This window comes from Euprymna scolopes, chromosome 4 (assembly GCF_053919585.1).
Source record: "Euprymna scolopes isolate OS-2025 chromosome 4, ASM5391958v1, whole genome shotgun sequence".
Taxonomy (NCBI): Eukaryota; Metazoa; Mollusca; class Cephalopoda; order Sepiida; family Sepiolidae; genus Euprymna; species Euprymna scolopes.
Window position 1 is genome coordinate 18597358 of NC_136485.1, and position 15106 is coordinate 18612463.

General features: G+C 32.0%; 1 long non-coding RNA gene across 1 annotated transcript; it reads right to left on the bottom strand.

Annotated features, from left to right (window-relative positions):
• Nucleotides 1-263: 263 nt before the first annotated feature.
• LOC145266925 (uncharacterized) lies at nt 264-15063 on the bottom strand. The gene is made up of 2 exons (XR_013864798.1): nt 14278-15063; nt 264-2860 (listed from the first exon to the last, which is right to left on the bottom strand). It is a non-coding gene; the product is annotated as an uncharacterized LOC145266925 (long non-coding RNA).
• Between the last annotated feature and the right edge of the window lie 43 nt (nt 15064-15106).

Genomic DNA, 15106 nt, shown 5'->3' on the forward strand with positions numbered 1-15106 from the left:
AGTAATTAATTGAGAGTCAGAGCTAGAAAGTGGAACACAATGGACATTGTATCATGTTATCTATTAGATAATCTGGGAACTGAAGTCAGATAGATCCTATGTAGCCCTAAGAAAGATGACCCGGCAACACAACTCAATATGATCGATGTGCATCTTTTAAAGACTGAAATATAACTAGAATAAAAGAAAGGGTCTTACTCTTACTTTGCATGCATCAAAAATGGAAAGGTCTTTGATTAGAAAGCAGGGTAAAACAAAATGGATTGGAGCTAGCAGCTCATGCTCATATGTTTATTGTATATGTTTACAGAACTGCACTTGTCATCTGAACATTTATGTTCACTGCTGAACCATTCTTTGTATTTATACATACATGATAAGACACTTCCGCATCCCTTGTTTTGTCATTTACTCCTCACATTCTATGAGCGATTTCCATAAAAAAAACCCAAAAACACACTTCATAGAAATAAGATTTTTCTCTTATTTTTATATAAATTAGCTGTCAGATGAAGAGGTCTCTTTTTATGCTAACAATTTTGAAGTTAATCTATTTCTTTATCAGTTATCCAGGTGTTGGTTTAACAATTTTCACAACTTTTTTCAACTTGGAATACGTAACGTTCTGTTTTTGAGAAATTTGCTGGGAATGTTACATCCTGCTGGATGCAAATGTTCATTATTTTATAGACTTCAAGCGAACCTTTTTTTCATGATTCTAACCATCCATTTAAGAACATTTTTGTATCCGCCTGCAATTGATACTTTGGGTATATAGTTTCTTTTACAAGGGTTAATCTTATAATTACTTGAATGATGGAGATCTTCCATCGATTCACATTTCTTTTTATAATCTTTATAATCTGTAGTTATTGTCTTTCTCTCTGTTCTGATTAAACCCGCATCATTAGAAACACTGATATCAAACATACATTTGTTTTTAAGTTGTTTTGCAGATTTTTTCCTTAAATAGCGTATATACTCTCTGCTAATATTCTCTCTGGTCTTGACGTTTGTAATTGAATCATTGTCTTCAAAGCCAGGTATTATCTATGCTTTTCTATGTCATTGAATTTAATCTCTAAATGAACATTTTTTCTTCAACATAAACTTTCTTCCAAGCTCTAAGGGAAGAAGAGTTGATTAAAGCTAACATCTGTGTCCAACAGTACGTGTCTGCATGTGGCTTTTTTTCTTCTTGTACCATATCACCATGTCAAGTTTAATAACTCCGTCTTCTAGGTACTTAGTTGTGGTGATTGCATAGTCATAGTTGATGGTGAACAACTTATTATAAACTGTTCTTTCTGATATATGTTCTCAGGACTTATGGCTAATGTTCAACTTTTAAGAGATGGCGCAATAGAGGTATAAACATACTCCATTGTGTTGTATTGTATAGTAGCTGTTTTCCAACATTAAAACTATCACGTGGCTCACAGTCTCTACTTCAGTCACTCCATGGTGTGTCTGCATTTGTGTTTTTTTTAAATAGATTTTTGTAAAAATGCTGCCCCACAAACTTAACAAGAAAAAGGTTTCTCTCCATTGTGTGTTCGCATATGTTTTTTAAAATAATATCTTTGTGAAAAAGCTGAACTACAGATTTCACAAGAATATCGTTTCTCTCCTGTGTGGCCTCTCATGTGTTCTTTTAAGTTGGAATTATCAGAAAAAGCTGATCCACACACATCACAAGAATAAGGTCGTTCACCTGTGTGTGTTCGAATGTGCCGTTTTAAACTTGAATTTTCTGTAAACGCTGAACCACACACATTACAAGAATATGGTTTCTCTCCAGTGTGTGTTCGAATATGTTTTTCTAAATTCGAATTATTTATAAATGCTGACCCACAGATTTCACAAGAAAAACGTTTCTCTCCCGTATGTGTTCGCATGTGTTGTTTTAAAGTAGAATTACCGTTAAAGGATGATCCACACACATCACAATAATAAGGTCGTTCGCCCGTGTGTATTCTGATGTGTTGTTTTAAAGTTGAATTTTTTGTAAATGTTGAACCACACACTTGACAAGAATAAGGTTTCTCTCCAGTGTGACTTCGTATGTGTTGTAACAAATGTGATTTCTGTGAAAAGGAAGAGTCACATAATTCACAAGAAAATGGTTTCTCTCCAGTATGTGTTCGCAGGTGTGATATTAAATGAGAATTTTTTGTAAATGCTGAACCACAAATTTCACAAGAAAAGGGTCTTTTGTCCATGTGTGTTCGAACGTGTCGTTTTAGTTTTGAACGTTTTGTAAATGCTGAACCACACTCTTCACAAGAATATGGCTTCTCTCCAGTGTGTGTTAACATGTGTTTTTTTAAATCAGAGAATTTTGAAAATTCTGACGCACAAACTTCACAATAAATTTTTTCTTTGGTATGTGTCTGTACATGTCGTTTTAAGGTAGACATCTCTGAAAATGCTGACTCACACACGTCACAAGAAAAAGGTTTTTCTCCAGTGTGTGTTCGCATATGTGATTTTAAATTAGAATTCTGTGAAAATGCTGACCCACATATTTCGCAAGAATAATGTTTTTCTCCAGTGTGTATTAGCATGTGTCGTTTTAGATTATAATTGCTAGAAAATGTTGACACACACACATCACAAGAATTCAATGTTTCCTCATTGTTTGCTTGCATGTTTTTATGTAAATAAGAGTAAATTCTCAAACACACATTTTGAAGAACAATTCTTTTTGCCAATATGTACACTTTCTTCAATGATTTTTATGTATATGTAAAATAATTTTTCCTTAAACTATACGTTTGCACATATATTTCCTGGTGAATAAAATATTTCATTATTTAATCTTAATTGGATGAATGTTTTCTGTAGAGCGATTGGTTATCTGTGAATAAAAAGAAATATTATTATATAAATATTACATAAAAAATAATTCAAATATGCATTTTAATGAATTTATTTACTGAAGAATGAAAATATGAATGTAAATATTAAAGAAAAAAATTAAATGTTTACATAAAGAAAAAGTGCAATTTTCAGTTTTATTACTAACAGAATTTTTTATTGAATAACACTTAGTTTTTAATACAGAAAGCTAAGAAAAGGATATTTTCACATTTTATTTTTATGTTAGACTATTTTAAATTCTTATGAAAACATTGTGATTTTCAAGTTTAGCAATTTCAACCATAAACCCTAAGGTCAGTCTCTCAAATGCATACAGTCAGCAAAGCACCAAGCAGAGGTCTTAGCTCAGTCCAGTTGATTCTGTCATTTAAAGCTTAACGATTTTGACCCTAATTTTTAAGGTCAATCTCATAGTGATATGGATCCAAGTGGGAAGCCAGAATCTCTGAAGTTCCTGATTCACAGACTTATATTGAGAACCTCTATTGCTATATAATTCAACATATAATTCGAGAACACCCCACTGGCTCAAATTACAGATACAAATCTCAGTTCTGCAAGACCAGGTGTGGCCAACAGGTATTTGAATCCGCCTTTTTCTTTTTCATCTATTTTTCACCTCTCCTGCTACCATGAATGGAAAATTAATCCACCACTTTTATGATGGTCTCTGAAACCACAAATGTGTTTCCTCAATTTGCATCAATGTAACGCTTCTTTAACTCGTTATCAACTTCAACCACCTATAGAATCCATCCAGGTAATTCAATTATCAATTTCGTCTTATCTATAATGAGGCATTTGGATGACTTTTCACTCACTTTCTAGAAAACTCGGTCAACAGTGTCTTGTTTTCAATATTAATCAAGGATCATAATATTCTGTTTATGATAATAATAAACAGATAGCAAAAGCCCCTTATTGACATCAGCTCACGGCAAATTTTCTGAGCAGGACCAACTACATTGAAAAATGTTTAACAAATGGCTATTACTTTCTTATCAATCTCAGCCAACGAAAGAGAATTTATTATCAAATTAATATTACTTGAGGAAAACACAATATTATTGAAATTATCCATGTGGATATTAATTACATTTTAATACTGTGAAAATTGCAACAGTTATCTCTCTTGAACCATGCAAAAAGATGCCTCCCCTTGTCCATGTGTGGATTTGTGATGATGTATACTTTAGGGTGATCTGAGTGAGTGGGTCTATTTTCACTCTCCCTTCGTGTCAACATGTAAATAAAGGTAGACAGCCTCTTGTGTATGTATGTGTTTAAACTAAAGAATGGACATATGTTAATTAATTTCTCTTTTGTCAACGTCGATATGATTTCCAGTGTGAATCTTATTTAAAACAAACAAGGTATGTTTTTATTTGATTCTTTAATAATTAACTATTTATTAACAAGCAAATATTTCGTTAACAATCCCGTTTTTTATGAATTCTACAAGCATTTAACAGTTCAATCTTTCTTTCCTTTTCTTCCTGTTTCTTTACTTTCTTTTTCAACGTTTGTTTCTGTAATATATCAATCCTTTTTAACATTGTCACACTGAGTATATCACAACTATTTAGTTTCATTAAATTATTTAAATGAAAGAATTTATCAGTTTTACAAAAAATCATATTTTCACAGTTGTCATATACTGGAAACAAAATAGTTTTTAACTGCAAATTATTTATTTATTTTTATGGAAGTTATATCCATTTTTTATAAAATTTAAATTATATGTATAAGATATTGGCTATTACTAATAATTTTCTACACCATTTTGTATCTCATCGAACAAATATGATTTTAATTCCATTTGATTAAATAAAATAAAAAATTGGTGCGTTTTTCATGATAATCATGAAAAATACGCCAATTTATTCTTTTCTTATTTTTAATTTTGGGGTCTGGGTAGTAATTCTTCTGAAAAACAAGTGTTTGGTGAAAAAGGGATTATAAGGGAAAAAAACTACAAAAAATGTTGGTTTAAATGTTTAAAGTTTCAAAAATGGATGAAATCTACACTCAACAGAAAATAAATATTATTTTTAAATAAATTGAATAACAAACATTATATGTTTTATATTTAAATTTGTTATAATTATTAATAATTATTGCCAGCATTTCTTTTTAGCAAATTTTCAATTTCATTATTAATATAATAATATATATAAACCTCCTACATAATAAATATAATATATAATAATAATAATAATAATAATATATATATATATAATATATTAATATATAATAATATATAATTATATAAACCTCCTACAATTTTACCATTATTTCACATTTTAAGTGGCTTGAGATACAGATTCAGAAATAAATCACTAAATGATCAAGTTTTGAATTTAAAAGTCTATAAAGCTTGCTTGCTTGCGACTTGCTAAGAATGTAAAATTGCAAAAATTCCTCTCCCTTCTTTAAGGAACAGGGAAACTGCGAATTTTAAAAGGAGGCTTCTTTCCAAAAAGATGTCAACATATTGTTTCAGATATGCTTGTGAAAACTGAATAGCTGTGATTGAAACAAAAAAGAAAACAAAGAGCATTAAACACTACTTAAAAACACAAAACAAAATTAGCGAAGTAGGTATAAAAGTAACTAGGGATTTAACAGAGAAGCCAATAAACGACTATGCAAAAAAAATACAATAAATAAATGTTACTGTAGTCAATATAGCCACTTGCTCCCCCCCACACACACTCGCAAAAAAAAAATGACATATATAAACATAGAATTTGATTGTAAATAAACTACACAAATTTCTGAGGTGTGCACAGAAAAATAAAACTTCATAGTACATGAAAACCGATATTTTCAAAACAATGTTTCTTTTCCAACAAGAACCTGTCTCCAAGGTTCTTCTTAGATCAAATAGTGTTAAACATTACTTAAAAACACAAAAAATGATAGAAGAGTAACTTTTATTGGCTACAGCAGCATTCATTTATTCTATATTAATTTTTTTGCACGTAATGGTTTGTTTGCTTCTCTGCTAAATAAATCCCGAAGTAACTCTTATTGGCGTCAGTAACATTTATTGGTGCTTGTACACTATTAGGACGAAATTTCGGTAATCGTAATACTAGGTATGGGCAAAAATAGATGGATAAAGATAGATGAAAGCCAATTTATATTTTTTTTGTAGGTTTCCGACTACTTTTTGATTATATTTGAAAGATTAGAGACTAAAGTTAATTTCTGAAAGGAAAAAAATATTTGTACACGTGCAAAAAAAAACTTTATGAAAAATGTTTTCACGACAAGCTAACCAATTCAGCTAAATTTTGAAGTTAAATAAATTCATTGTAAAAATCCTTTAAAATATAAATATTAGTTTTCTGGGTCTATTTCAAAGATAATTAGTAAAGTCCTAAGATATTGAATTAAATAAAAAAAAAACACCTTGTTTGTGCAAAAATAACTGAATTAGCCCTCAAAAAGCAATTAATTCTACTATTTGCCAAAAATGCAACAAATAAAGGTTTGTAAACACAATTATATGAAAGCCCAAAATTATAGCCAATCAAAATGCTGTTTTAAAATGATAGTAAAAGGAGGTAGGGGTGTCAGATTTCTCCCCCCCCCCCAGACGTGCATCCATACATTCCTATTCTGAACGTTTGCATCAATTTTTATCATTTTTTAATTTAATTATTTTTTATATTCCTGTTTTAATTTTTTTTAATTATTGTTCGAGATTATATAAAAATTATGTTATACCGAAAGTTTCACATTCTTGCGAGCAAGGAAATTATTAAAATCTTGCATATAAAAATTATGCTAAATCTGTAATTTAAAAAAAAAAGTAGAAATATTTTTGCTATTATAATTTTTTGTGTGTGAAAATATTAAATAAACAATGCTTAATTCAATGGTAATATCGATAGTCTGAGAAATTAATTTTTCTTTGAGTTATATCAGATTCAAACTTTAGGGGCTTTTATCGTAATGTTCCTGTAAAAATTATTTTTTTTATTCTTACAAATTATGATGCTTTATTTATATAACAAAAAGCAAAAATAAATTCTTGCGTTTGTTATTTATTACTGAAAACCATAACTTTAGTAAAGGTATTTTTGTTTAAACAAAATAATACATTTCCTTAAGATTTAAATAAAAATAATTAGTTCATTATATTTCGTGATCATTATTTGATAAATACTGAAAATTTCATTAAAATTGGTAAATTTCTTCATTTTTGGTGAATTTTTAAAGGAAGGGGTCAAAATATTTATACATTTTAAGCATTGGCATTCATTTTGCCCGTACTTACGTAATACTGAATTTCACATAAAAACGATGGTATCTACGCATACCACGTACTTTTAAGATGATTATATCAAAAAATTATGAAAATCGATGGAGTAGAACATTATTTATTAAAGAAAATAACAAATAGAATTTGATGAAAACGATCGTAATACATAGGAGAGTTCAAAAGGGAGGTAATTGTTTAAGTTTCAACTTAAACAATTTGGCAGTAATTTTTCATCTGCGAATACGGTTAAAGTTGTTTTTTTTTTATATTTCAGTAATATTCAGGTAATTTCGACTGCATAGTTTGGAAGCTACCATTGAAATTTATTAGAGTTTACAAAAGAAAATCAGTACAAACCATTGGTTTTTATCTGAAAACTCCATTAATCTACTATAAAATTCTGTTCCAATAGTGTAGAAGCACCCATTTATTTGATATTTGATTTTTTTTTTTTGTGTAGTCGTTTGTTGGTTTCTTTGCTAAATCTCCCAAAGAAAATTTCCTTTATTTTTTTCAATGTTTTGTAAAGGAGGGGGAGTCTTTGTTTACATTGGACAATTGCAACGTTGTCCCATTTTGACAAATATAAATAATGCTTCAAACGTAACTCATAAAATATAACTGATAAAAGTTAAGTAAATTCAAGTAGTAACACTTATTTGCTTTATGATTTGCCTTCGAATAAAGTAATCTGCTTTTAGCCAGAAACAATTCTTAAAACTTTATAGCTCCACGGGCGAAAATACAAATTCAACATGGCGACCATAAGAGCAGGTTCGCAGAAAATTAGGCTAAATACATATATTTCGAAACCTAGCTAACCTTTTGGTGAATATCATGGCTAAAATTTGTATTATTTCATGTAATATATTAATATATATTTATTCTGTCTTTAAAAGAGAAAAAAAGATGATAGACATCATCTTCATTAAATTGCTATTAATGTAAAGCAGATGACAAATACAAATAGAAACGCGTCTGCCTTTAGGATTTACAAAGCATAATCTCAAACATGTTTTCAAAAATGTTTACAATTTTTGCGGTAAAAAAAAATTAAAAATAACATTGCCATTTTAAGAATAAGCACACATTCTGATAAACTTACTGAGGTTGTGTATCAACACGAAATGAGGTTTAATGGAATGAAGCACGTCCGTTTTTGTTTGTTTTTTGTTTTTAGATATATTTAAAACTAGCCTGGGTGCCCAGCATTGCCTGTGTGTTGAACAAAAAAAAAGTGGTAGTAGACAGGCAGGCTCGAACCCATGACACAAAGTCAGAAAAGAAAGTGAAAGAAAATCTGACATCTTAGCTGATGTCTCCATGACGCGACTGGAAGTCAAAAGCGTTGAAATTAACCGAAGTCAATCCAATGGTGACGGACTTGCTAAAATGTCGTCGAAAAAAATCGACCCCTCCTTGTACAAAACGGCCAAGTTTAGGGTGAAGGAATTAATTTTTTATATTTGTCGTCCGAGTCGTTGAGCTTCAAAATGATACCAAGCTTGTCAGGATCTGTGGCCTCTGGTGAAAATTTTTGCGAGATATACAAACATACATACATACATACATTTAAACAGATAGGTGAGATTTATATCATAGAAGGTCTCAACTTCCGCTTTCTGTTTAACATGTAGCATCCACTTTACATGGCCGAACCAAATCTCTGGAGGAAACATTTTAAAGCAATCCCCGTTTTCAACACGCACGTGAAACAGGAAATGGTAATCATATACCAAAAATTCTTTATAACGAGTAAAATCTTAGTTCAGATAGATGAATCATACGTGCATACAGAAATATGTCGGCAAGTTGAAATGCCAAATGTTCATTTGAACTTGCCGACACAGTGCTATTACTTTTTCGCATGCATAAATTCATTCATCACTTGAAGTGTGAACGTTTGCCAAAAAAATACACACCGTCGGCTGATATATACCACTCTCAGAAATATGCCATGCCCATGCATGATAAAAACATAAAATTCAATTTTTTGCAACAAAACAAAATAACAAACTTTTTATTTGGGGGCACTCCAACAGAGGGATGTGCTGAAAGGAAGAGAGAGAGAGCGCAAGTGAGAGAGAGAGTTTGTGTGTGTGTGTATGTGTGTGTTTTGCCGGTTTAATGTTTTATAAACTCGGTCACATGACTGAGAGCTGGACATGTCAGAAAGTAAGTGCATTTCAAAATCTCCAACCAAATGAATGATAAAATGTACAGCCATGGATTCAGGATCAGATTGAGATTCATGGGTCCTTAAGGTATGAACTGATAGCCTGACATCAGTGGGCACTTGAACATGTAGCTGCACATCAGTGGGCACTACAGCAGATAGTTGCATGTCAGGGGTAGAGCAGGTAAAGCAGGTAGCTGGACGTCAGTGTGCACTGAAGCCGGTAGTTAGATTTCAATGGGCACTGAGGCAGGTCATCAGACATCAGTGGGCCACAGAAGATAGTGACTGGTAGTGCCAGAACCACAGGAATGAACTGAAGACACTGCATAAGTAAACTGGAGTGAGCTGGAAGCTGCAAGAGCAAGCTGGAGTCACTAGAAGTGAGCCACAGTTTGAAGTAGGTTCAGGAATTTAAAAACTGGAGAGACAGAATGTGAGTGGGAAACCCAGAAGGCAGGCAACAGTAGAAATTGCAGTGAGTATCGCATTCTGTCCCTGGTTATTTTGTATTTGTGTTGCTTAATTATGAAGTCTTTCAGTCTAAGTAAAGGCAATCTTTTCTGTGATAGGTTTCGTATTGGAATTTGGTCAGCCATTGAGGTTGTGGAGGTTCCCCAGCGCTCTTCTTACAGGTGTGGATTATACTCATTCTCAGTCAAACTTCTTTTCCTTATTAGATGTGCTCGAGCTTATTTGCTTGAACAGAGAAGAGTTTTTGGTGACTTATTGGTGTCCTCTCTTCACAATTATAATAGTGCTATTTTTGTGACTTTATATGGTTTGAGGTTGTATGATGGGGACAGTTTGTTTTTTTTTTTAATTTTTTTGTTTAACCAGGACTTTGTCTCCTAAACAGAAGAGTTTAGTTGTGTCTTTTTGTTTTTGTTTGTATACCCTTCCATTTTATCCTTTCACTTGGAATAATTTTTTTCCATGCTGTCGTGCATCAACACAAGTGCTGGTTTCAATGGTATTAGGTATGCTGATATTCCTGGGCATCTCATGGGCTTGAGGTTCTTGGGTTCCTAAGGAAAAATGACATGCCTTGAGTGATTCAAGTCGTATAGACAAGATCCGATGCTGAAAACTGGTAGCTAGACGTCAGTGGGCACTGGATCAGGTAGCTGGATGTTGTTGTATCTGACTAATAACACTACCTGAATGGCGTCACTTCCTTCTTTATATATAAGAACCTGGCAGTCGCCATCTTAATCATAACATGTACACACGTGTCTTGTCCTTCAGGCTTACTAACACAACATGGTATCACAAGCAGGATAAAAAAAGCAAGAATGCTGAATTGTTTAAATTCAATTGAAAAAAAAAGAGTAGCACAGAACGACAGAATAGGTAGTAATGAATCACCTAGTCAGAACAGTTTAACTTCAACTTGAACACCTGTCTGCTTAAATGTATGTATGTATGTATGTATGTCTGCCTAAAACTTTTGATGGATTTTCATGAGATTGGTATCATTATGAAGCTCGACATCTCAGACGACAAATATCGAAAAATTGGCCAAAAACATTAATTCCTTCAATTTAAACCGTTTTGTACAAGAAGAGATCGATTTCTTTCACCAACATTTAGCAAGTCATCACCATTGGATTGACTGCGGTTAATTTCAGCACTTTTAACTTCCAGTCGCATGATGGAGACATTGGCTCAAATGTCAGATTTTCTTTCACTTTCTTTTCCGCCTTCACATCATGGGTTCGAGCCTGCCTGCCTACTACCATTTTTTTTTACACCTCTCTTCACCCTGGCTGCCTACTGTTGTTTTGATTCCCTCCCCATGCTACTACCATTTTTTTAACACCTCTCCACATTCATGGGTTCAAGCCTGTCTGCCTTTTTTTTTTTTTGCTCAGCACACACCTCCAAACATACAGGCAACGCCAGACACCCAGGCTAATAATGAATAAAAAGACTGTTTTAGATATGGAACAATTGATACTCAGATCTATATTTTCCTAATTTTCATAAATAACTTCTCTGATGCAGTATGGTCGAATTTGCACAGCGCAGGCAAAATTCAGATGAATCGGTACACTCATATTTGAAACATTTTCACCAAATAGTCAAACAGGGTAAATACTGCCATATAGTGGAACACACTTTATCGTCGATCTCTTCATATTCAGCATTTATCTAAAGTCAGTGCAGAAATCCTTAATTAAGGAAGGTATTGAGCTGACTTTAGCAAAAGTGCTATGCATAGTAGGGGCAAGTGAGGCGACTTGCAAGCAAGATGAAGGCCAACACAGTGTGATGTTTTGACAAAAGACATTCTTGATGAGAATGCCCAGCAAAAGGAAAATCATGCATGATATACAACAAAAAGGAGCATTTTGCTAATGTTTAACATTCTAACAAGTGACTTACATTCTCTCTGGCCAAATTTATTGTTTATACCTAGGTTTGAAAACATATTTTGTTTATGGCTTTTCAAAAATAAAGTATGTGATTACCCAGCTCTCCTTTTATTGTGTACAAAACAAAAATACAACCTTCTGATTCAACAAAAATCAACAAAAATAACCAAATCACAGAAGAACCACAAAAAGTGTGCAAATAATGAAAAACCCTCATAAAAAAGACCAACACCAACAAAAATACAATCTTCTGATAGCTTTTTTTTTTAAAACTATCAAACAAGAGAGGTATCCTTCGCCATAAGTACTGAAAACAAAATGAACCAAATATTCTGATATTTAAAATGTCTGAATATATTACATATTCAGCGAAATTGAAGTTTATTTTTCAAGTAAAGTGCAGTTGTAAGTCCTTCCAAATTTTTTCTTTACTAAAAAATATAAGAAATCCAACAAACTTTCATTCTTGAAGAAATACAAAAGAACTCAAAAAGAAAAACACTTGAAATTCAACCAAATAAATACCTACATTGAATCAGAAATTCTGTTTACAAAATCTACAAAAGTCAAATCTTTCAAACAAAAATACTCCATTTTTTCAAGAAAGAAAACACAAAGAAAATAAAAAAATAATAGTAATTCTTTCAAACATAACTAAAATTACCGTTTCACAACACAAAAAATATAATTCAACAAATCCATTAAACACAGCAATATTCTTCTTTACATTTTTTGTCCATAAAAAATTGCAACTCGAAATCCTCTAAAACAACAAAAAATGTTTTAACACAAAAGAAAAAAAGAGAGAACAAAATTGTTTATTAATGCAAAGCAAACAATATGACTCCGCTTTTGGGATGGAAAGCTATCTGTAGCACAAGTTTACCCTTTGATGACCAAAATCATAATGCATAAACTCGTCTGTGCATATACCATCATGAATAAAAACAAATAATTATGTTTTGGACCAATCAAAGAACTTTTTTAATCTATTCGAAATGGTCTTTCTGGGGGTCTGGGGGCCACTTCGATCTCTTATAAAGCTAGATTTTCTTCAGTAAACCAGAATCCATGGACCAGCATCGTCGGCACTCTGTCAGGTTTTAAGTCTGCTGGTATGTCAACTCACATACTCACACTTACAAAGCACAACATATACACAAAACAACAATAAACTGCTTGAATCCCTTCTTGTCGTCTGCTGTTTTATAATCAATTTATCCATTATTAGCCTTCATCACTGAATTTTCTAATATGAAAATCAATGAACACTGGCTCTTATTAACAACTTTTAATAAAATATAATTTATATAATCGAGCAGAGATGTTTTGATTACGATTTCCTGACCCATGTAATACACCACACTTAAACTATCGCCTCTGACTTTTTCAATATCTTAATTAATGAGTCCCATCCTTTGTTTAACAGAGACTCTAAAATATTCACAAATATTTGGAACTTCTTCATCACAGGGGGAGATCACACCAATTTCCTGTTTGTCAAATAACATGGCAAATAAATAACAAGCCCCCCCCCTCCAATTAACGTAAAGTTGGATTTTTTTTCTGAACAATTTAATAAATTAAACATTTATCGAATTAAAGCAACATTGGAATTTGTTTCCCCAAAACATTTTTAGAATTAAAGTAAAATTGTCACTGTAACTTGTTTATTTATTTTTTGTGTGTTGGAGGATCAACAAAGTCATATATATTATATATTATAGTTTTAATTTTTTAAATTAATAAACAATCTGAATGGAATTAAATGAATTAACTTGTTCGAATTATTTTCACTTCTGAATCAGGCTGAAACTGTTCTTTGACCGAGAAGAAGCGCTACCTGGCGACAATTTAGCGAAACGCAAAAAAAAAAAAAAAAAAAAAAAATGGCGCTGTCCGTGTTATGAAAAGTGCCGAATATTGTTCTACCTGCGCTGTAAACTTCCTTTCTAAACATATGTTTAATATATATATGAGGGGTGATGTTTACGTTGGACGAGTCCATCCGTCGGGGGATAAAGAAATCAACATATGCAAAGCATGGCAATGATATTCGTGTCAAAGGGATAGGAGGATGGTAGGAGGTAATTAAAACCTAAAACCACGTGTTCTTTTCACCCTTTTCTAGTCAGTCGAATTTTAGTTATCGTGGCGACTAGACCAGGTGTTTGCCTTGCCCCGGAAATATTTTTCTTACTGTTACTAGACCCTGTTGGTTGGAGGGTCGCTCCCGACGTTTGCCTGCTTGCCTTGGAGTGTCAACTGTCGCCCTTCTTCGGCCTATTTTTTTTTTCCGACACATATAAAAACATCCCTTTTGTGAACGTATGCCTTCTGAATTTATTATTTTGCTTTGTTTATCGTATAACATATGTCGCGTTTTCTCACATTTAATGATGAATCTAAAAAAAAAAAAAAAACTTTTCTCATGAAAATATCTCTCTGAAACCGGCTAATCACAAAAATCAAAACCCTAAATAAACCATCCTATCTGACCCATAACCCCTATAACATAATAAATAAATAACTTGAAAAATGAAATAAACTTAAGTGACAATACTTACTTCTTTTTTCTTTTATAATCATCTTTTGAATAATGTTATTTGCTTCCGAAAATGAAAAAAAAAAAAAAAAAAAAAGACTGATAACACTGGATAGATTCACGGACGAAAGTAAAATTCAAGATGGCGGCTATAACAGCAGGTTCGCAGAAAATGAAGCTGAAAAAATTTCGAAACATTGTCGATCTTTTAATGACTATCACGAGTATAAAATTAGCATTATTTTGTTTGTATTATCATCTTAATATTGTTATGAGAGAACAAAAATGGTGATAGATACTGAAATGGAAAAGCCCAAGTCTGAGGATGTTTGAAAAAAAAGCTTTATTTTACTGAGGACTACAAGTATTGGCGTTGATTTAACGAAAGAAAGAATCTCAAGGGAGATCACTCACTTCCGGAAAGCATAACCGGAAGTTAAAGCGTTTTTTAATGAATATCTCGAGTATATAATCTATATATTAATACGATAGCATGTGTGTTCTTTTGTGTGTCACGCTTTCCGGCAAATTTCATTTATTGAGATTTAAGAATACACACGCTATCGTATTAATTATATATAGATTATACTAAATGGATTTAGTGAGTGTTTAATGTGATCCCAGGTATAATCTCCTCCTTCTTTCCGAGTAGGGAGGGGGTGATAGTTTGACATGTTTGATGACGTCATTATCTTCTGGAAAAAATATATATAATAAATTTATGATGTACTACATTGACATAAGATGCCACATTCCAAAAATCACATGGATCTACTGCTGATTCCAAAAATCAGATTAATGGATCAGTGCAGTGACGTTAGGGGCTTATTTGTAACATTTAAAAAAATCAT